The sequence below is a fragment of the Meriones unguiculatus genome, chromosome 7 (genome assembly GCF_030254825.1).
Source record: "Meriones unguiculatus strain TT.TT164.6M chromosome 7, Bangor_MerUng_6.1, whole genome shotgun sequence".
Lineage (NCBI taxonomy): Eukaryota > Metazoa > Chordata > Mammalia > Rodentia > Muridae > Meriones > Meriones unguiculatus.
Genome location: NC_083355.1, coordinates 30,583,779 through 30,608,339, shown reverse-complemented (window position 1 = coordinate 30,608,339; position 24,561 = coordinate 30,583,779). Strand labels below are relative to the sequence as shown.

General features: G+C 42.8%; 1 protein-coding gene across 1 annotated transcript in view; it reads left to right on the top strand.

Annotated features, from left to right (window-relative positions):
- Positions 1 to 20,977, top strand: part of Smim36 (small integral membrane protein 36) — a 33,048-nt gene extending 12,071 nt beyond the window's left edge. The window contains exons 2-4 of the mRNA XM_060388403.1: positions 2,822 to 2,866; positions 11,761 to 11,823; positions 20,782 to 20,977. The gene's annotated coding sequence lies outside the window, so the exon portion shown is untranslated. The remainder of the gene's footprint in view (positions 1 to 2,821; positions 2,867 to 11,760; positions 11,824 to 20,781) is intronic.
- The last annotated feature ends 3,584 nt before the right edge of the window (positions 20,978 to 24,561 follow it).

The window sequence follows — 24,561 nt, the reverse complement described above, 5'->3', positions numbered from 1 at the left end:
GATTTGTAATCTCAGAGCGGGGGAGGCAGAGGGCTGCTGAGAAATAAAGGAAGAGCATGTATGCATGCACGCATACACACACATACACACACACACATGCACTCAGCACACGCTGTCTCCTGATAGTTGGTCTAAGTCGTTTTGCTCTTGAACTTTGCACATCGTTCGTTTTCAGTTTTGAAAAGAAGCACTGTTCCCATAGTGATTTGTATAAACATGGCTTGTGGGGACATCCAATCAGATTAGAGCAAAGATATGATAACCTGTGGTTACAGAGGTGGCCAAAAGCCACGGAGTCAGAGCTCGCTGGTGAGTCACCGATCGGGGCCTGTGCTGGGAATCATCTGTTAGTAATAAGGAGTTACTGAAGGGTGTGAATGATTTACCCTTCTGAGCACAGGAGGTAAACTGGAGATTAGCACCACCGTAATGTCACCCTCAGCTCCTTTGCGCAGCGCTGATCCACGAAGGGGCAGTCGGCCCGGGAGACTCTTGCATTCACAGACAGACGTTTACCTGACAAACGCTTGTACAGCACAGATCAGATCGGTGCTGGCCTCACAGGAGGTATCAGCTCCCACCACTGCTCTGAACTCTGACCTCACAAAACTTACCAAGAAGTCAGAAAAGGGCTGCCGTGGCACAGGGCGTATGCTTTTCTGAACTGCCGCTACAGCGCTGAGATGTTACATCGTTTTCCCATTCCGGCAACTGGAGCTGTAACATCCGTTCTTTAAATTAGTGCCTACTGGATGCTTCGGAGAGGTGAATGTGCGTTCCTGCCAGCGGACCTGATTCTAGTGCTAACCCTTCTATGTGCACGTGTATGTAAATGCACTCATTATTCTGCATACATATTCTTACAAGTGCTATGCCTCTTTTTGTATGTCTGACCTTAAACATCTACCATGTCGTTCCACCATGTCGCCTCTGCTTTCGCCTGAGTGTGAAAGGAACAATCTGTTTCTGATCTCTCCCACCAAGCCTCGTGCTTTACTCTGGATGAGTGAGAACAAAAACCCTTCTTAAGAGGGTGGCCTACAGTTATCTTCTTCTTCTTCTTCTTCTTCTTCTTCTTCTTCTTCTTCTTCTTCTTCTTCTTCTTCTTCTTCTTCTTCTTCTTCTTCTTTCTTAAAGAAAATAAATAAGCCGGCGTAGTGGAGCCCACATTAATCCCAGCACTCTGGAGGCAGAGCCAGGCAGGTTTCCGAGTTTGAGACCACAGTTTCGTCTATAGAGTATCAGGAGAGCCAGGGCTGCCCAGAGAAACCCAGTCTGGGGTTGGGGCAGGGGGCGAAATAAACCCTGGCAAATTTTAGGTTGGACTAGATCTATGCACATACGTACACAAAGGGTAGTCCCTCACCCCCACTCCTTGATTGGTAAATCCTACTCTTTCCTTTGAATCTCTTGGCTGGATAGTAAATATCTAATGCTGAGCAACACACCTCCCATTCCCCGCCCCCACACACAGCATCTCAGACAGGGCTGGACACATCAGAAAGTCTCCATTCTGCGACTTTGTTTCTTTTTCTGAATGAGAATGACTACCCCCGAAAAAATGAACGGCTACAGGACACAGCAGGGAGGCATCTGAGATGTTTCCAAATCCTGTCCTTAGGCAGGGATGTGGAGGTGGAGGCTGGTGGGGGTCGGGGAGGGGAATGATCAATGTGTCAAAGATGGTGGCAGCCACCACAGCTGTCATTTGACCCTGTCCAGTACAGTGAAGAGTTGAGGAACTGGATTCACAAACCAGGCCTTGGGGCTACGAGCTGGAGCTTGAGCTCTGGGTTCTAAATCTAGGCCCCAGTCTCTGTCTTCCCAGTCTGCCTCCCAGGCGCATAAAGAGCACAGGAAGAAGAGTTTGTCAGCAGCTTTCCAAGGTTGTTTGTGCTCTAATTTGTGTGTGACCCTGCAGCTTTCTTTTTCTTGGCCTCTCCTCCTCCATCTAGAATGAATCCACAAATGACAAGAAGGTGTGCCCTGAAAAAAAAAACCAAAAAAAAAAACCATGCAGAGCTAAGGCATTGTTGATCAGAGAACAGCAGTAGGAAGCGTCAACAGAATTTTGAGCCTTCCTTTCGTGGGATCAGTATTAAATACCCCCATTTGCTGGTGTGTTTTCCACCTGACGTTTCAAGGAACTATTCCCACGTTGGCGCTTTTTCCAATCAAGGTCCACCCTGCACTCTTTAGAGGAAACACCAACCGTGACAAATGGTCTCAGTTTAGGCATATGGCAGTGCATTGATTTCCTAGTTGCTAGGGTGTGTTAACAAATACGTTCCCGGATGCAAAAATAATGAGCTCACCACCAAACAGGGAGTGTTGACAATAGGAAACATGTGAGACTCATGGGAGCCTCAGACGTGCCTTAATTTTTAGAAAAAAATGCCCTCTATTTCTACTCTAAGTAAATTTCATTGCATTTCCACTAAAACCATTGGTTTTTTTTGAAGAGAGTCTTAACAGTTAGGAATTGGAGTTTATGTTGCTTTATATATATTTTTTAAAAATGGTTGTATTTGTTTTTTGTTTTTAATGTGCTCAGGTATAACTAGTAAAGAATCAGATGTTGAAGGTGTCATTCATTCACAAAGTACTTGCCTAGAATATACAACGTCCTTAGTTCAGACTCCAATACTACAAAAAAGCAAAACAAATAAACAACAATCAGAAAAAAAAGATGAAGGGGGAGAAGAGAGTGAGAGAGGGAGGGAAGGATGGGGAAGAAAGCAAGAGAGTGAGGAAGAAGATGGAGAGAAGAAGACAGACTCCATTGGTTGAATCATGATGTGGCCTTTGTTTCCTCCCACAGCACAATGGTGCGTCCAGCGAGTCCAAGATGGCCCCTACTCCCCAGGTAACTGTATTTCTCTCTTTGGCCTTCTTTTGTCCTTGAGATTCTTTCTCATCAGAATTTAAATGCTACAGCTCCAATTTTGAAATGTGCAAACAAGCCCGGGTGGGCTGAGTTAGTCCACTGGCCAGTGCTGGATCTACTTACCATTTCACCAAACAGACCTTAAACAAATGTCTGCTTCTGTGTACAAGGAGGAAGGAAGAGGCTGAATTTTATTCTGGACACTGAATTTCCCAATGAACCCTGAAAGGAAAAAGGGGGAGATGAACTTGGCATGAAGAGTTCCCCAGTTGTTTTCTCTTCTAAAATGAATACATATTCGTTAAGGTGATCTTGAAAAATATAGACAAAGAAAAGAAAAAGATGGCCTTGTTGTAGCAAGTGGCGTATTGCTCACTTCCTTTTTATTTGTCATTAAAGTCACTTTTGTTGTATTTTTATTGTGAAAGGAATCCTTATTCATCTGGAAAACTGATTTTAAAAAAAATACATGAATGTTTAGAAGAGAAGATGGAAGTCACCCATAATCCTGTTACTCAGATTGTGCGTTAAGTTTTTTCATTTTCTGCTGACACACATTATCAGTGTACTGTAAGCTGTGCTTTTTTTTCACTCTCCGAATAACAGTGAATTTACATATGTATACCTAGTGCATCCCTGGCTACTGACAACAGAGCTTTCCAAATCATGACTGAAACCTGTTTGGATGGTGCCTGAGATGGGAAGGCTTGAAGAGCGTGGACTGATTTTTCTCTTGCACCACTTCGGGGAGGCTGCACGGTGGATCTGGCTCACTCATCACTCTCTTTCTGAGACTGTATCCTATTGTCCTCCTTTATATATTTTTCCATCCCCAAGAAATGTCAAGGGCGCAAACTAAGAGTTAAAATGATTCCTTAGGGAACATGAGCTTCCAGGTCCATTCCCATAATCTGGCTCACACAGATGGATCTTGCTTTGGCTTGCACACTTGTAGGATGTCAGGGCTAAAGGGGATTCTCAGGGTCCAGCAGTCTGAACCAGTAACACAATGGCAAACAGAAAGGACCAGCTTCCTCCTTGGAGGCTGGGGAGGTGGCTCAGTGGGTAAAGCACTTGCCATGCCAGTGTGAGGACTTGTGTGGTGAGATGGGAGACAGACAGGAGGATTTACTGTCTCATACAAGGTGAGCTCAAGGATTGACACAGAGATTATCCTCTGACCTCCATACATGTGCCATCATGTGCCCCAAAATGTATACAGGTACCCACTTACATGAATGTATGTACACACACATACACAATTTTTTTAAATCTGTTAATCAACATGGTGCCTGGCCTGCTCAGTGCCAGAACTCAGGCCACTGTGGTGCCTTCCTATCTCATTCAACATTCTTTTCTTTTTTTTCTTTTTCTTAAACTCTTTTCTTAAAAAAAAAAAAAAAAAAAAAAGATTTATTTATTTATTTAATGTATGTGAGTGCTCTATCTGCATGTACACTGTCATTCCAGAAGAGGGCATCAGCTCACATTACAGATGGTTATGGGCCATTATGTGGTTATTAGGAATTGAACTCAGGAAGAGCAGCCGGTGCTCTTAACTGCTGAGCCGTCTCTCCAGCTCAACATGCTTTTTTAAATGTAACTTTTGATATTATGTTTGCACAAATACACATTGGTAAGACTGTCCAGGCTCTCCCATTCAACTTTATCCAGTTTCATGCAGCATTATTTAAGCAGAGGCATGCAGGTGCACTTGCTCGGGGTAGCTTTCCTCATTGGCCATTCCACTCACCACACTGAGCTTTCCAGTGACCCTGAGCTCTACAGAGAACACCACTTTCCATTGCTCAGGTCAGTTGCTCTGAGCTCAGACCTTCCCAAAATGCCTTGAGGTTGTGCTCTAAACCTTCAAACCTTAACAGCCTGGTTGAGTGATAAGAGAGACACAAGGACCTACATAGTACATTCATACACTAGAACACCATGCTTGTGAAAAGCAGTGACGACCAAGGGGTGATGTCATATGCTGGTAATCCCAACATTCTGGAGGTAGAGTCAGAAGAAAGTCACAACAACAAAGAGAGCTTGGGCTACATAAGTGAAATGTTGACACACACCCCCCCCCCACACACACACACACAGACAAATGAAAGATCATGAGGCAAATCTTTGTGGAGTGCTGTGGAAAGGTGGCCATGGCTTGTTGTTAAAAAACAAAAAATTAAGAAAGGCAGGCTGTAAAAGAGTGATGGAGAGTGCAGCATGGTCTCCTCTGTGCTTAAAATAGATGCATTTGCAGCTTGCTCATATTTTATGCATAGAAACATCTGGATGAATATATACAAAAGTTTTAATAGCGATTACTGTTTAAAGCAGGACTTGAAGATGGGAGTAATTCTTTTTCACTTTTGTGTTTATCCAAATTTGATTTTTAGGTTTGACTCTCTATTGCAGTTTCTCTATGGAGCATTTTGAATAATATCATGGCATTTGCCACTCAGCTATTGTGATAATTCAATAAGTTGCTATAATACAGTGTTTAGACTATTGCTAGGCATATTGTTTATCGTATATTAGTTTATGATGATGATGGCAGCTATAATGACAATAGAAGAAGACCACACTTCTATACTGTTGCTGATTATATACATAAACATTCATTCAATGCTTTTATAAGTCAGCTTGAAAATCTGAAAACATTTACACTACAAAGTTTACTTTTTGAAATTCTTTAAAATCTGAAAACATTTACCCTACAAAGTTTACTTTTTGAAATTCTTCCCAAGAGGTTGCAGGCAGTCCTAGTGAGACTTGATGGGCAGGGGTCAGATGATAGGGGAGGAGGGCTCCCCCTTTCTGAGGAATAGAACAGGGAGATGGGGAAAAGAGGGAGGGAGGGTAGGACTCCGAGGAGATGTGGGAGGGGGCTACAATCAGGAGGTTAAATGAATAAATTATAAAAAATAAATTTAAATTTAAAAAAAAGAAATTCTTTTTAGGCATGGGATGGAGATGTAGTTGGTAAACTCTTGCTCAGTACACAGGAAACCCTGTGCTCAATTTTTTCATCCCACATAAGCCAGTATGGTGGTGCATGCCTATAATCCCAGCACTTAGGAGACGGAAGCAGGACGATCAGAGATACAGCCCTATATAGTGAGCTTAAGGCCAACATGGACTATGTGAGTCTCTATCTCAAATAAAAAAGAAAGAAAGAAATTCAAAGAAAGAGGAGGAGGAAGGGAGGGAGGGGGAGTGGAGAGGAAAAGTTGGAGAAGGAGAAGGAAGGAGTGGGAGAAAGAAGTGGGAGAGAAAGAAGAAAAGAAAGAAGAAGCAGAAGAAGAAGAGAATTTTTTTCTTATGGAGAAAAAAATAAATAAATACATGTGTTAGAAGTACCTAAATGGGTAAATAAAATATAAAGCATTGAGAACATGTTAAGTGTTAAAAATGGGAATAATTTGATTTTTAGGTATACCTTTACATTGGAATTGTATATATGCATTGTGGCAATGAGTTTCTTGACACTGAAGTATTCTACTAACATACAACTGAAGGATTTCTGAAAAGCATGCGCAGTACATTCCCAGCTGTACACAGCTACATGCCTCTGTGTGTCTAGACACAGGGACTAAAACTTCAAGGTCAATATTGAACTTTGGAAAATTATAGTTTTTTTCTTAGTTATACCGAGACAGCTTCATATTTTTTTCTGCAACAAAACTATTGCTTGTTGAATTATTTGGAAGAGAGGCAAAGGGCATGGTGGGGATTAGGGGTTTTATAACACAACTTCCATGGCAATGAACTGGGGTCAGCGCGCTCCTGCCAGGAGCCAGAGGAGTTACAAGGATTTCAAGTTCCAGAGCTGGAGTAGGCATGCTTGTCAAACTCTAGGATAAACTTAGCAGACACAAAACCAGTATCCTGGACTGATCTGGGAGTCTGGCATGAGCCTTGTCGTTGCAACCAGCAACCTAGAGCAGACCGACAGTGAAGAGCGGATAAGCATGGGAAGGAGTCAACCATTGACTTCAAGCATTCACTTCACAAGTCCTCATTCGCTTCTTCCTGGATGTCAGAAATATCTAGCAGCTTAACTCAGAGGCAGCGAGCAGCATTGCTTGAGTCTGGTTTTGAACCTAGATAATTGTACACCTTTAGGCTTCTTCCAGCTATTTTCCACAGGATAGTAAAGGCTGCCCCACTCCTTGAGGGGGCTTGCTAAGAGGAGTCACGTCTCTGTGTCTCATGCTTTTTCAAGAAGAGAGAACTGAGAACTTCATACAAGCCGCTCTCCCCTTTCTGTGATGTTTGTCTAGGCTCTACATGGTGATACCACCCGAGGGAAGATGGAAAAGCACCTAGTGAGCTGAATTTCCCATCTACCATAGGAACTGAGCCAGGCCTCAGGTCCCACCATGGCTCTGTCCCAGGAAGCTTGAATTGTCAATAACTGGACCCAGCCTAGAATTATCTGAGGGGAGAGCCTTGCGGGACTTGCTTGTGCAGATTGGCCTATGGGCATGTCTATGGGGAAGGGATTGTCTTGGTAGTTAATTGATGTAGGAGGCCCTGCTCACTGCGGGCAGCACCATTCCATTGTCAGATGACCCTGAGCTATAGATGAAGGCAGTGTAAGCCTATGTGGACCAAAAGGCCGCGTTCTTCCACAGTTTCTACCATTTGTCCGTGACTGTGAGAGTGCTTCAGCTAGAGGCAGTGTGGTGTAGACTATCAAACAGGCTTGCCTTCAAGTTCCTGCTTGACTTCCTCCCCTGATTTCCCTCCATGGTGGACTGTAACCTGTAAGCTGAAATAGACCCAGACTTCCTTTCCCAGAGATGCTTTAGGTCATGGTGTTTGTCACGGCAATAGAATGAAACTAGGACATGCTCCTACCCACCCAGCCAGCCTCATTTCTCATTATTACTCATCCTCCTTCCGTGGAAGTACGTTACATATTTATGATTAATTTAATTCAGTAAACCCAAAGGTTCTGACATATTTTCATTGTGCTTTGGCTCTGCTGTGGCTCAGAGTCTGGAATTTTCATAGCTTCAAGGCTAAGATGAGGTGTCTCCTTCTCAAGACAGTCTATGACCTCTAGCCTATACCAACATTGTGGGCTGGGGACTCTCTTCTTTGACCACTGAATAGCCTGTCCTACAGTCTGTAGAATACTTTCCTACCCTACTAAAATCACCCACTCCTGTTTTCTTTTCTCCAACTCTATTGTGAACAAGCACATTGAAACTAGAAAAGTTTTTCTCGTGATTTAAGGCTGATTTTACTCCCATTGTGAATGTTTTCAAATATCCTAAAGAGTAGACAGAATGGCAGCCAACTTCCATAAATCTATCACTGACTGAGATAATTTTTAAGATTAGAAGAGATGTGGACCTATTCCTACAGCACCCACATTGTCTTCTTCCTGTATCTGTAGAAGGAATAGTCTCCTTTGTATCACCAGTGTCCAGGTCAGGGTGTGTTCTCAAAATGTGTTTGTCATTAATAAATGAGTGCATCCATGAATCAACCCATCTCTACACTGGTTGAGAGTCATCTTCTTTGGAAAGTGTACCTGGAAGTTTGCAGAACCTATCAGTTAGTCTCAGGTTAGGATGAATTTATTTGTTTGGTTGCATTGCTTCCCGTGTCTTGCTAAAGTGAATGGGAGGGAACTGACATCAGATGTGGTGATTAGGTTAGAATAAGGTAATTCGATTGGGTGGAGTATTTGGTAGAATAAGGTGCAGGCTTACTAGCGTAACGCATCTCAAAGCGTAGTGAGGACAGACTTCACCAAAAGCATTCAAATGTTTGTGAACAACACAACTTCCAAGGCCTGATACAGATCCATGTGAACAACAATCTAAAGATGTGGACATTACCATCCCTAGCTGGCTATGATGAGAGGGATTACAAAGATCTAAAGTAACTAGATGGTAGTGAAGCAGGAAGGTTGGGGGAGGAGTTGTGGGTCACTAAGAGACATGCAAATGAAAATAGGATCATACAGAGATGGAGGGATTGGAGCATAAGCCTAGTGTGCTCTACAAAATCTCTCCCCAACTCTACTCTCTCTCTCTCTCTCTCTCTCTCTTTCTCTCATGTGTGTGTGCATGTTTGTGGTCAATTGCCCTGCCTGTATCACATGGGATTTAGAATAAATCCATTCAGGAAAAGCAACATGATGTATAAAAAAAAAAAAGAATGGATCAGAATATGCTATACAGAGAGTGCCTAATTAAAGCTCTTGCTTCTCAAGATATTTGCTGCATGCTCTTTAGCGGTGACATAAAGTCTTTTGTTTTTCAGTTTCCTCCTTCATAGAGATGGTAACAGACACCTGCCTTCTAAAGTTTATTGGATTATTAACTACTAGAAGTAAAATTCTTTCAACTACATGGAAATAAGTGCAATATGCAATAAATATCACTGCTACTCTATGGCCAGATGAAGAAAACAGTTATGGTGTTAGACAAAGAACTACAGAATTTGCCAGTTTGGGGAAAATGCTTTCCTTCTGATTTAAGGGATTTTTTTTTTTTGTGAATGTTTTCAAATACATTAAAAATTAGATAGAATGGCAACCGACCTCTGTAAAAGTCACCAAGCACAGTAGTTACAGAGATAGTATGAAATGCGAATATCTTCCTATAGCACCCCAGTCTTCTTACCAAGTCTGCAAAACACGAGACTCTCTGTGTCATCCGTGATGATTTTTCCAGATGCTTGAAATCAGAAGGCAAACAAGATCTCTCCCACATCACATTTGGTCATAATACTTCTCAAGCCTCCTATGTGTGAGTGTGTATGTGTCTGAGTTCACATGTCCTCTCTGTGTGTGTATGTGTGCGTGCATGTATGTGTAGAAGCCAGAGGCTGACACCAAGTGCCTTCATCAATCACTATTTATTTACCCCAAGTAAAGATCTCTAGCTAAACCTGGAGCTTTCCAACTTAGCTAGCCTAGCTAGCCAGCTTGCCCTGAGTACCCTCTGCCTTACCCTCCTTGAATGCTGGGAATATAGGGGAGGCTCTATGTCCACCGAGCTTATGTGTGGAGTTTGGGGATCTAAGTTCTAGTCCTCATGTCTGTGTGACAAACACTTTATTCACTGAGCCATCTCCCAGCCACTCAGGTTTCTTTTTAATGTAAAATAGTTTATCTTTTTTCTTAGGCTCTTAATTTACGACAGAAACTGATTTTATTGTCCTTTGGAATGAGCCACAATCTTCCATGTACACGTTTGTTATTTTAGCTTTGGTTTTGGTTTTATAGTTAGTCAGTCAGTCAGTCAGTCAGTTAGTTAGTTAGTTGGTTGGTTGGTTGGTTAGTTGGTTAGTTAGCTAGTTAGTTAGTTGTTAGTTAGTTAGGGATTTTGAGGCAGGGTGTTGGTATGTCCAGCAGGATGACCTCAAATTCATAGCCTTCCTGCCTCAGCCTCCCAAGTGCCAAGGTTACAGGCATGCAGCACCATTTTCCACATTCTCATCACAAACACCCTGTGAGGAAGACTATCTTCCAGTGCAATTTGAATATGATTTCGCTGTTGATAACCCTGTTCACGTGTGGTTTGCCAGCCTGTTTTACTACTTGATTCCAGATTTTTCTTCTCTATCTTCCCTATGTCTTATGCACTGAAGTCAGTGAAAATCCAGGCTCAGATTTAATTACTTTGCTGATGAAAATGGTTTGTTGATGATTCCATTTGCTGTGTGCTGCCTTACGTCAGGGGTTGCACACTGCCATCCCACTCTTAGTGATGCTCACATTAATTCATGGATTCAAGTGATGTCCGTGATTGAACATCCATCATTATTTTATCTCACGCTCACTCAAAAAAGATACGTTAAGGCCCTAATCCTTCAAACGTACCACCAAATAGCAGTTTGGAGATAAGGGTCTCTTACCAGGTAAGTTAAGATGGATCCCTGAGAATGAGTCCTAATCAAACATGACGGGTACAACATGAAAAAGGGGGGGGGGACATTCTCACACAGAGGAAAGACAACCTGTTAAAACATACAGGAAGCAAACACTCATGACCCTGGGTGAAATGTCTATAAACCAGGGGAGGACCATTTACAGAACGCTAGCACCAGAAACTAAAAGAGGAGAGGAAAGGTGCTCCCTTAGTGAAGTCAGAAAGCATGGTCCTGCCAACACTTCCAGTTCAGACTTTGGCCTCTAAAAGTATGGAACAATAGATTTCTGTTTTTGCCCACCCTGTTTGGGGTACCTTATTATGGTAGCCAAAGAAACTAAAACAACTCCTAAACGTTTGTAGTCATGATAGTGCTGTTATGCCCAGTTCATGAGGCCCCCAAAGACCACCAGGAATAGACTCCATTGCAAATGCATGAGGGTTTATTTAATAAAAAATCCGAGCCTGGGTCATAGCAACCTCCTTGGTGAAAAAGAGGAGTGCAGTGGGACTGGCTAGGGGAACAAGATTTTTAAAGGGAAAAACTGAAAAAACTAGTATTTAATTCTCTGGTCTAGTATTAAACTAGTATTTAATTCAGTGTCTCCATAAAACTGGGTAAATTTAGACAGATTTGACTTCTAGTGGTCCTAGCATAGCAGGAATAACTTTATCAGTGTCTTTGTGAAGACGATGTTAGAGCCAACAAGCTGTACATTGGCCCAACAAGAGAATCAGGTCATAAGGAGAGTAGCCAGGATCTCAGCTTCATGTATCTAATTCAGAGCATGGGACCACAAGTGTTTCACATGGAAAACTCCTCTACCCTTTGAATTTGGTATCCTTCTTTGTCTTCAGTTCTTCAGTAACGGAACTTACTGGCCCCAAATCACATATCTAATAAGAGAAGAAGCCTTCCAACTACAGCTTCTAACAACCTTCATTGTTCTTCTTGCCTGCTGTGATTTATTCCCACAGGAATCCATCTTCAGGGACATTTCATTGCCTCAGAATGTGGGAGGACACTGGAGAGAACACTTTGTAAGTACACATATTTTTGCTTCAAATTGTCCTTTGTTCTCTGTGTGTTCTGGGGTCAGTATTGCTTTGGGTTTTGGAGGTGCTAAATTGGTCATTGTGGCCATTAGCCATAGCAGAACACCTAACTGCTTCTCCCTAGTGCCTTCATTTCCTTCCTCTGCTACTGTGCATTCTACTGCAGCAGGGCTAATAATTGCAGCTAATTAACTTAAGTATTGCCTTGAGGCAAAAACAGAAGTGCTGACTTGCCAGAAGCTGGGTTAGCCATAGGCAAAATGATTTGTCATTTAAGAGGAAACTTTGACATCTGGCTTCCAGGTCTGTGTTTTGTCATTTTTGTGCTGGATGTACCTCTAAGTGCTTCCTGTGTCCGTCAGAGCTAGGAGAATGATGCCACAGAAAGCCCCATCTCCCTGTATTTTGGGAATAGAAGGGAACATTAACATTATGGGCAACTCGCCACACTTGTGTAATTAAGTACATCACTGGCATGAAGAAAAGGTGACAATTCAAGCTCCAGATTCCAGGCTTGAGGACAGTGAGAGTATTAGTCATTTGTCCCAAGCTGTGATAAAGTAGCTGCCTTATGCAAGTTAAGGACAGAAACATTTATTTTGACTCACAGTTTAAAGTAACCCAATCCATGGAGGCTGGGAAGGCAGGAGGCAGGAGGCAAGAGTTTGCTCACATCTGGGTGAATCAGAAATCAAAGATGGGACAGGAAGTGGAGAGCAGCTATAAACCTCACCCCCACTGCCACAGACAGCAGTGATTCACCTTCTCCAGCTAGGACTCACAGGTTACACAACCTCCCCCCAAAATTTATCACCGTCTGAAGACCAGGTGTTCAACACATGAGCCTATGCAGGACACTTTACATCAATTCACAACAGAGAAGAGAGAAGTGTTGTCTGTAATTGCTTTCATTCACCGTTTAGCTGATCCATGCACAAGGAGATTCTTTGTAAGTGTTTCGTTCTTCATGGAAACCTAACTGGGGAATGTGCAAAACTTCTCACCAGCTCCACATAAAGCTCTCCATACATTGGCCTTGGCCTCTCACTGTGCTCTTTTACCCAACAGCTCATTCTAACTAAGTAACTCCAAAATATGCCTGCTGCTTGTGTTTTTTTTTTTTCCCTATATTTTATCTTCTCTTTTGTTAAGACAGGGTCTTGTGTAAGCTGGCACTCAGACCATCGATGTAGCTGAGTATGACCTTAACTTCAAACTTCTGATTCTCCAGCCTCAACCTTCTCAGTGCTGGGGTTAGAGGCATGTTCCACGCCCAGTTCTTGTAGTGCAGGGGATCAAATTCAGAACTTCCGTTTGCTAGGTAAGCTTCATGGACAGAGAAGCATCCTCAACCTTCTTTCCTTGTTTTCATGTCTCTCCCTGAGGCACTTTCACACTGGAATTCAATCTTTGCCTGATATATGTGAAAGGAGCTCCCTTCCAGCTCCACTGGAACAAAACAGCCCACTCAGAGACTGGTTTTATCACAACAGGCTGAGATGCTTGCCCAGTAGCAATTCCTGAGCTCAAGCCCTAGGTCAGTGATTCTCAACCTCCTAATGCTGCGACTCCTTAATACAGTTCCTCCTGTTGTGGTAATGGCCAAACATAAATTTATCTTTTTTTTTAACTTTTTGTTGGTTCTTTGTGAATTTCACACCATGTGCCCAAAGCCCACTCATCTCCCCATCCCCTCACACCCATCCTCCATCCTTACAACCTCTCTCACCCAACAGAGAGGAAGAAAAACATCGTATTGTGGAAGCTGTAGGGTGTCACAATGTGTCCTGCATTACACCCTTTTGTCTGCCCGTCTTTGCTTGCAAATGTTCATTGCAGTGACTTGTTGGTTCGGTGCAAGGCCTCTGGCTTCTACTACTCTATCAATATTGGAACCTCAGGGAGACTTCTCTTGGCAGATATCCTGTTGATGCCCTGTTGGCATCAAGACCCTGTAGTTTTGTATCTGCAGAACTGGGCCCCTGACACACTCCAGAAATTTATTGATGGGATAGATTTTGGGATGGGTCACATCTAGGCCTGAGAGGTATCTGAGCTGGTCAGCCCACCAGCTCTCAGAGCTGGTTCACAAGCAACCCTTGCAACCAAGGCCATCTTTACCCTGCTGCCCAGGTGAGGTGCAGGGCTTGCTCTTTTGAGTGTTCCAGCAGGTGAGGGATATGGCCAGTTCTCCCACTCTCGTGATCCCAGGACCAGCTCTCCTGCCTGCCATAGATGGCAAAGGATAACAGAGGGGAGGGGGGCATCTCTCCCTAGTCTTTGCCACTGACTGGAAGCAGGGTAGTTCTCCTGCACCGGCGACCTCAGGGATGCCTCACCTGCAAACCACTCATCAAGGGCCAGCTCTACTGTGCTCTCCAGGTGAACCCCAATGCCAGCTCTCCTGAGTGCTGCAGCTGGTTGAGGAGCAGGGCCAGCTCTCCCACTCTAATGACCTTGGGGTCAGCTCTCCTGCCTGTCATAGGTGGCAAAGGGGGGATGCATCTCTCCCTCACCCATATCCCTGCATGACAGACAAGTGTCAGGGCCAGCTCTCCCACGGTCATACCCTCAAAGTAGGCTTGTCCATGCCCTCATCACCAGGGTCAGCTCTACTGTGCTTCCCAGGTGACATGAAGGGCCCACTCTCCTAAGTGCTGCAGCTAGTGAAGGGCAGGGCCAGTTCTCCTGCTTTCCTGACCCCAGGGCCGGTTCTGTTCTCCTGCCTGTCACAGGGAGTGAGGGGTGAGGGTGGAGGAGGGTATCTCTCCCTCATCCATACCATGGCACAGGAGATGAGTAGTGGATCCAGCTCACCTACAACTCCCTGCAATGCACAGGGCCTGCTCTCCCAAGTACTGCTGCTGGCTAGGGGAGTATTAGCTCTTCTATCTCATGCCTCCAGGGCCAGCTCTACCATGATGCCCAGGTGATAGGTGGGGCCAGTTCTGCTCTGTCCTTGGACATCAACATGTCCCCGGGCTATAGCCCAGGCCAGGGCTGTGTACCTGGCCTTTGATGGTAAGAGACTCCTTCTGCTGTAGGGCCACAGATGTGGCCCCATAAAGTTGTTTTTGTTGCTACTTCATTAAGTGTAATTTTGCTACCTCTATGAATCGTAATGTAAATATTTTTGGATATAGAGTTTTGCCAAAGGGGTCATAACCCACAGGCTGAGAATTGCTGCTCTATATGAGTCTCGGGCACAGTCCAAGAATCCTTAAGAGCCCAAACTTACTTGGCCAGTGACCAGGTCAGGGCTCTCCTTTGTACCATCCCCAAGACATGAAAATTAGCCACTTGAACTCTCACTGGGGTCTGAGCATCACCCCCCCGGCTAGAGGCTTAAGTCCCATTTTCAGACAATGGATATTATCAATTTTTCCTGTCATATCTTGAAGATATTTTTATCTCGTTCTTTGAAAATCTCTTTTTGACCAAATTCTTTCATTTGAATCTAACTAAAATCATTCCGGTAATTCTCTCCGATAGCATTTGTTCAAACACACGAAGATAGATGTCACCTCCCATTCACACCAACCTCAACTCCTAAGTCTTCAACATTCCTGGCAGGCGGGAGGACTGGCCCTGCCCCCACTGGCTGTGGCACTTGAAAAAGTAGGCCCTTCACCTCACCTGGGCAGCACAGTAGAGCTGACCGTGCTGATGAGGGCATGGAAAAGCCCACTATGAGGGCATGAGTTTGGGAGAGCTGGCCTTGACACGTGTTCTTTCAAATATAAATAAAAATATTGTCATCTTAGCTATACTCTTTGCCACCCCATGAAATAGCTGCTGTTATTATCTTCAGTGTATGAGAAAACTGAGCCTGTAGTAGCTTAAGTAACTTCTCCTAGGTGACAAGATTACTCTCAGAGATCAGAACTGATCATTCTCCAAAATGGATGCCACTAACCCCTGGGTTGTCTTGCCACCGATTTGTTTACTCTTTGGATAATCTCTAGCTTTGCCAATCTCTCATTACAAGTACGATCCAGAATAGTATATGCTGCTTGTGAATTCATCTATTCAATACAGAATAGAATTTTCACACTGCCCAGCGTTCACATGTTCTGTTAATGTAGCCCACAATGATCTTGGTACTTGACTGGTTATCAACAAAAAAAACTCTGTCTTCCATGCAACTCAAAGATTTATGGACTTGGTGTACAGAATGGATGCCACACTGAGTGAGGCATACTAAACTCTCAAAAGAGCAAGTGAGAAGGAAGTGAATGAGGAGCTCTAATCCAAGGACGTTAGGGAGTAGTTCCCATCTTATCTTTCACATTGTAAAGCGGTGTAGACAGATCTTAGAGAGATTCGCACCTTGTGATGAATGCATCTTTGTGTCTACGTGTATTTGGCTATATTTTTCATTGCTGTGATTAAAAAAAAAAAGCAACAACAACAACAACCTCAAAACTCCAGAAAGGCTCACAGTTGAGAGCACAGCCATCCTGGTGGTACAGCTGTAGTGGCAGGAGGGTAGGTCAGGTGATCACATTGTAGCCCTCACCAGGAAGCAGAAAGAGGAAGGTCGGCATGCCCAAATGGCTTCCTTCTTTCTTCCTTTTTCATTTAGTCCTAGCCCAGGCAGCTGTGCTGCCCATATTCAGGATGAGACTCACCTCAGTTAATCCTCTCTGGACGCACCTTCACAGACATACCCTGGAGTGCATCTCCAAGGTGATTTCAAATTAGTGGAACTGACAGTGAAAAATAATGATGACGCCCATACTGGAAGCTGAACACAGAGGATCAGATACCTAGAGCTACCGCTGTATTTCTTGTCCTGAGCCTTTTAGAACTGAGCTGAGAACTTGATTTGTACTTAAATATACAACATACACTTACCTGTTAGTCACAGCTAATCTTTAAACTTTACAGTTGCTTTTTCATTTAGCTTTGCTGTTGTTTAGCTTCATTTCTCCTTTGCTTTATTTTGTTTTATGAGACAAAGCCTTACTATGTAGCCCAGGCTAGCCTAGAAATATCTTCATCCTATTTCAGATTCCTAAGTACTGGAACTAGAGATGTATGAAATCATGACTGCTTTTGTGTAAGGTTTTAACCTAACTCTGCCATGCATATAGTTAAAATGTCTTCTGACATCATAGGTGAAAAATCAATGAACAGGAATTGATCCTGGATGAGAGAAAAGCTAAAGCCAGGATAGGTCTGTCTATGTCTGACTCATCGGTTAACTTTTCAGCATATAGCATAGGCCTTGACATGAGGTAAACACTATACTAAACCTTATATACAACAATCAATTAATGCCATTTCCATCTTCAAAATGTATAATACTCTAGATGGCTGACCCTTTAACGCAGGCCGGTGAGATAACTCGGTGGGTTATCTCAAGCCATTTCAATGCAAGCTTGGTGACCTGAGTTGACCCTTAGAACTAATTTCTGAGAGTTATTCTGTAACTTCTACATGCATGCTCTGGCATGCACATGTACACACACACACACACACATACACACACCACTACCACCACCACAATAATTAATAATAATAGGGTCTTTTAACTCAAAATTCTTTCATATAATCAAAAATTTAAAAACAAAGAGCAACCATTTGCTCTTTGTCACCTATTTAGGAAAACAAAACAGTAAACAACACCACCAGATCAATAATGCATGCACCCAATTTTCCAATGCAAAGCACTAGAAACAATACAAGGCAGTTGGACATATCAACACTTTCTTGTTATTTTTATTCATCTCTGTAACTGAACTACTGCTACTCAGGTTAGGGAATCTTATTTAAAAAAAAAAAAACAAAGCAAAACAAAACAAAAACTCCAACTAAAATGGAAGAAATAAATTCTCCTCGTGACTCATGATCCAAATGTTCTTGGATGAATAACTACATCCCCAGCTTCTTGGGAATCAAATTAATCATAGTCAGAGAAAGGCATTTCCAGCAAAGACTTCCCCCTAGATCTGGGGCCTTAGTGGAGAAAAAGCTCCCAGCATTCCACAGACGCTCGACTGGGCTTCACGAGGAGCTCTCCAGGGTGCTAGACACATCTAGAGCGTTCTGACACACCGTCTGCTCTAGAACCCGTGCCTTCTACCAAATATCAAGGATGTCCTACTGGATAGAGGGTAGAGAAATGGCTCAGCGGTTGAGGAACTGGGTTCAAATTCCCAGGACTCCATGGCAACTCACAATCTTCTGTACCTTCAGTTCCAGGGTATCCAGGGTACCTACCCTCTTCTGGCCTTCACGGGCATCACATGCATGTAGTACACAGATCCACATGCAGCAAAACACCCTCACACAATAAGATAATAATCTGGTTTTTATAAAGTATATATCCTATGACAGTCCCTGTGTCTGTGACTTTTGCTATTTTGTTTCAAGTCTTCACTATAACCCTGCATGCCAGATTTCATATGCCCTTTTTCCAGGTGAGAGGATGAAGAGCCAAGGAGGTTGATTTTGTTTTTTCATTTGATTCATCTAAATCCAAGATTTCAGCCAAAGTTTTACACTCTCTACATTAGTCTGCTTGCCCTAAATTCTGTCCTAAATTATTTCAACCTTGACCTCAAGCAATCTCCCAAATAGGATATCTAGAAAAAAAAAAAAGATGAACTTGGCTAACCCCCATAGCAACCAACTTTCCCATCTGCTTCTCCAGACCAGCCCATCACGATGGATTTCTAATGTAACCCACATTGCAGCTTTCTTCCACAAGAGTGTTCTGCCTCTGCCCTGAATTGCTCTGTTTGCTAATCACATTACAAAATCAAAAACAGTGTCTCACTTGGAAGGGGAATGTAATTCATTTAGCGCACTCTGGGAGTGGCCTGTGTTTCTTGTTTATTGTCCTTCACTTTAAAAAAAAATGAATGTCATAAAAACAAACAAGTTATTTTTTTTTCTGGATAGTTACAGAACTGTGCTTTCTGTTTCAAAGAGCAGCGTAATTTCTGCATGACGACGAATGCTTACTGTGATCCTTGAGGTATAATACACCTAAAGCAGATGCATTCTTTTCATGTATACAGCTCTACATATTTTAATATGGTTGTGGCGGCCTAAATTGTATGGGCCCCAAATATCATTGTTGAAAATGTAAATCCCAATTGACTGTACAGCAGCAGCCATATAGTCACAAACAGCACTGGTACGTCCTGAGAGACACTTCATCAGAGACTTTTGTCATTGTGTGGACACCAGAACCCATTTCTATAAACTGAGATACAATGATGAGACTAGGTGATGCACTTTTATGGAACCACCATTAAATATGCCCCATTGTTGTCTACACTACCATTATGTATTATGACTGTATTTAGCAACAGGACCTTTCAAGAGGTAATTAAGTATAATGGAGGCATAATGGAAGGAGTCCTGACCTAATAGTCTAATGACTTTACAGAAAGAGTATGGCGGGGGAGGGGTCTCTGCAAATGCTAAGGGCAACAGTGAAATAATCCACAGAGAGGTAAGAAGGAAACACAGTTCAGCATGACTTAGTTAGCCAGGCTGGTCCAAACTTCTGGAGTCTGACCCCAAGCAGTTTACTTTTTACGTATTTAAACATAGTAAAGGTTGGGGAAAAGTTTTCTCAAGACACTTACTCCAACAAAGCTTAAGGAGTGACTACATCAAAACTCTTTTGCAAAGCACCTATGACCTCTTCCTCATGGAAGGGTTTTACTGACCGAGAAGCAGTGCTGAGGATTAGAGTCTAAGGAGAAAGGGTTTGTAATAAGCAGAATAGCAAACTCTTTTGCAAAGTGCATGGCCCCCTCTTTCATAAGGATGGTTTCTATTGACTGAGAAACAATGCTCAAGATAAGGGGGATTCCTGTGGCATGGATTTACAGAAGCAAAGATTAGCAGTTTATTGACACATCCATTCCCAGCCTTCTGTGTGAAAAACAGGTATGTACATCCCTTCCACTGAAGACAGAAGCATGCGTGTTTAACAAGCCTGGTTTCTCTCTTGCTTTCTGTAAACATATGGGCCTCATGCCCTCTGCAGAAGAGAAAAAGACACCAACAGCTTTATGCACAGAGGAAAAGCTAGGTAAGGACAAGGTGAGAACACAGCACTCTACAAGCAAGGAAGAGAGGTCTAAGAGTATCCATGGGGATGCTAACTTTCAGCCTCCACAATGGCCCGGTGATGGATTTCTGTTGATGATGCTAGCCAGTCAGGGGTGTTTTGCCCAGACAAGTGACAAAGCTGCGTGAGTGCCACCACCATCAAGACTAAGAGTATCTCTGTTGTTGTAAACATTCATCTCTAGAGCCTCTTCCATAACCAGTTTTTGGCAACCACTGACCTGATTTCTGTTGCTGTGGGTCCACCTTTTCAAGAACAAGATTAAAAAAAAAAAAAAAAGAATAAACTGTATGGCCTTGTGTGGATAATTATGTGTTTTAGATGAAGATGTTTCCTGAGTGTATGAGAAGCAATTAAAGGGATGGAGGGCAAGGAGGAGAAAGGAAGGAGGGGGGGAGAATATAGGAAAGGAAGAGAGAGAAGAAAAGGGAAGAAGGAAGGAAGGAGAGGGAGAAAAAGAGGGGGAAGAAGGGAGAGACTGGGGAAGTAGAAAATGAGTATCTCATTCTCAGAACAGGAGAGCTGGCATTGACAGCCCCTTCCAATCACCATATTAACCGATTTCTCACTAAAAGGAAATCGAGAAAAAGCTTAAGCGCTGAAGCACTCCAAGGAAGAGATCCTGCTCTCCACTCCTTTGCATTGGAAACTTGATGCCTTGGGAAGGCTTTGGAACAGAGTTTCTACCAGAAGGTACCAACCTTGACCTGACACTAAGGTTAGGTCCTCTGAGGCAGAAACATCTAACTAAGTTTTGTCACTGTCCTTTACATTCAGGATCATGGCAGGTCAATTTAAGCCATGAGTATTAGGCATACCCCAAACGAAGCTGCTTTTTTATTTTTCAGAATAAGATTGAGAAAAATAAGGCCAAGACTGTGCTTCATGAAATTGGGCCCAGTGACTGTAATAGAGAGATGATTCAAGCCTGAGTGACCCAAAGATGACTGAGAGCTACGCAGATCACTTAAAACTGAAGTCATCACCAGCCCGAGGCAGCTCCTCAGTCCAACGCAAGTGGACATCATCAGCAATTCTGCCAGCATTAGCAGAAACAGCAACAACAAAATTATGAATTAAATTCTTCTGACTGACTGTTACGGCTACAAGTCTGTCTATTTGTGCATGTGAAAGATGCATTAGGGACATTAAGGCATATAATGTTAGACAAAAGGATTCAGTCAGCACTCTTAGCTTTACCACCAAATTGCATCAAATATTGCCTCAAAGAGAGAACATAATTCAAAACGCAAATGCAGTGGTAGAAAAACAGGGAGCACCCAGTAGATGGCCTCACATCCATGCACATATGGGAAGCACTAATTAGATTTAGTTATGGAGAAGATATCGGAGTAGGAGGATGAGGAAAATATAAAGTTGGGAGACATATAGGATTCATATATTTCATTATGTAAGCTTATTAAATTATTGATGAATAAAAATAAGTTAAAAATAGACACATAAGCCAGTGAACACACTAGAGGATCCATGAATAGATTCAGTTAGGAAAAATAAGTAACAAATAAAAGCAGGGAACATAGACCTACGTGTGCTGGTTTAGATAGCGGGCAAATCCCAGCTTCTCTTTCAATAGTCTTTTCTTTTCTCTTTTTATTAATTTTTATTTTTTTAATATTAATCACAGGTTACTTACTTTGTATCCCAGTCGCAGCCCCTTCCCTCGTTCCCTCCTAGTCCCACCCTTCCTCCCTCATCTCCTCCTTGCCTCTTTCCAAGTTCACTGGTAGAGGAGGTCCTCCTCCCCTTTGTCTGACCCTAGCTCATCAGGTGTGTTCAGTACTGGCTGCAATGTCCTCCTCTGTGGCCTAGCAAGGCTGTTCCTCCCTTGGGGGGTTCGGGGAGGTAAAGGAGCCAGTCATTTAGGAGGTAAAGGAGTTCATGTCAGAAATAGTTCCTGTTCCCCTTACTAGGACCCAGATGTCCATCAACGGAGGAATGGATACAGAAATTGTGCTACTTTTACACATTGGAATACTACTCAGCAATTATAAACAAGGAAATCATGAAATTTGCAGGCAAATGGTGGGATCTAGAAAAGATCATCCTGAATGAGGTATCCCAGGAGCAGAAAGACACACACGGTATATACTCACTTATATAGTCCTATAAGATAGGATAAACATACTAAAATATGTCCACCTAAAGAAGATAAACAAGAAAGAGAACCCTGGGTAAGATGATCAATCCTCACTTAGAAAGACAAATGGGATGGACAGGGGAAATAGGAGAAAACAAGTAACAGGACAGGAGCCTACTGCAGAGGGCCTCTGAAAGACTCTACCTACCAGTGTATCAAAGCAGATGCTGAGACTCATAACCAAACCTTCGGTAGAGTGCAGGGAATCATATGATAAAAGGGGGAGTTAGCATGACTGGGAGAGGACAGCAGCTCCACAAGGACAAAATATATCAGGGCATGGGGGTCCTCTATGAGACTGTTTTTCCAACCAAGGACCATATATGGATATAACCTAGAACCCCTGCTCAGATGTAGCTCATGGTAACTCAGTATCCAATAATCTTAAAAAGGCAGCGCCATCCTGAGGGGTAATGACAGGCACAAATATTTTCTCTATCAGGAAAATTGCCATATATTAGTGTTGAGAGCTGTCAATTTCATTGATAGCTGAAATATTTTTAATAGAAACGTAAAACCTGCTCTTCACCATTTAGAAGCCGTGTAAGTGTTCTCTAACAATGTAGCCTTATTTGAAAATGGCCTAATTTATCCTCTCCAAATGTACTCTGATTACAGAAATTAATCTCCAAAACATCAATGTCCTCGTTTTGAGAAATGACAGCACAGCACGACTGCTCAACCATTTGCAGTCTTCTGACTCAGGAACTCTCAAATCACAGGCTTCTAGGAAAAATTCAGCAAGAAGCACCTAATGTTTAATGGTGCCTAAAGGACTAAAAGCCAGGGCTTGTTTCCAGTGTAGTTTTGAAAGCCTATCAATCATCTTTCCAAGGTGTTGCTATGAATAGAAACTTAATAGCAGAGGCAATAGAGGGTATTGGCAATCATTCTGGAGTTTCAGAGTAATCCCACAGAAACTATTGCTAGGCTCTTCACCTTCTGGTTGAACATAATTCACAGTAGATAGGTGATAGATAGATAGATAGATAGATAGATAGATAGATACATACATACATACATACATACATACATATGTAGATACATAGATAGATAGGTTATAGAGATTATAAATATAGACAGATGATAGTTAAATAGCAGATAGATCAGTAGATAGGTAGATATAGATATAGACATATGGACCCTTCTTGATATAACCAACATAGAATGAAGCTGAAACATGAACAGTCAAATTTTTAAACTTGGACTTCCAACATTGGTCATTAACCATATTGCTATTAAGATAGCTGTATTTCTAAATCCATTTTTGGGAAGATTATGAGGCCAAAAGACATCATCATATTCTCAAATACAATCTGAGATTTCAGGAGATTCAAAGATCACAGTTGTGGTTGTAGAGAGACTCTTTTACAAAGACCAACTATGTTGCTAAAAGTGAAGGGATGCTTAAAACTCATCAGTGTACAGGAGAGAAAGCTGAGGCATGGTGAGGAAGAATGACTGGCTCCTTATGTAGGACAAAATAAAACAACGGACCACATCCTTCTTCCTGGGACTAAGTATGAATGTGACAGGCAAGCATAAGACAATGCTGATGGAGGAATTGTATGAGAGGAAGGAAAGCTTCCATTCAGTTGCTGTCATAAAGACTTGATGAGGGGCATGACATTTGAAAAATAGCAGATGATGGCTGTTGAGTTGTTTCAGGGAAGGCTGGGGGTGAACTGACGGAGACTGTCAGTGGGTAACAAACATTCTATCTGTGATTGTCACATGCAGTTTTGAGCTCATTGAGAAGCCAGCTCTGGCTTCTTTTCCCAGCCCTTGTCTCTTTCCCCTGCCTTAAACCCAGGTATGTTTATGACAAGTGTTGGACAAAACACCCTGTCCTGGATCAGGCCAACCTCCCAACTCTGTCACAAGGAGAAAGGAAAACATTAACACAATCCAAGAGTAATAACAGCATTGTGCCCTTGGAAACAGCCAGAAGGTGAAACATTTCCAACATGCTTTGCTATTCTTTATCCCGTGATATATAAAAACAGCTGCCGTGTAGTGAGGAGCCCATTTATGGGGAAATGGCTCACCCTGCCTGAGGCCCTCCAACTGTTTCAGCGGGTCTTCCCCAGTCATTTCTGCTGGATGATTACAAGCAACCCAATTTGATGATGGTGTCATCTGCTTGGATTCATTCTTTACGAGGAAGCCTCAGCCAAGGGAACACTCTGCCCTGTTGGCACCTCTAAGTCCCCAGTTTAGTAAACAACAGTTACCTTTTCTTTGTTTTCTCAATTTGGCTCTTCCGGTTGCCTCTGCTGGATATTCTTGGGGCCAGATTTCGGTGACGTTGTTATATCCGGCTACTGCATCTCTCTATCTGCTGCTTGCAATTTATTCTCTGACTCTTGTTTGCTAGAGACTGAGTGAGCTCACTCATTCCGGACTGAAAGCTACCATAGATCATTCTCCACACCGTTTAAAAACAGTTGTGCAGAAGAAAGATGAAACC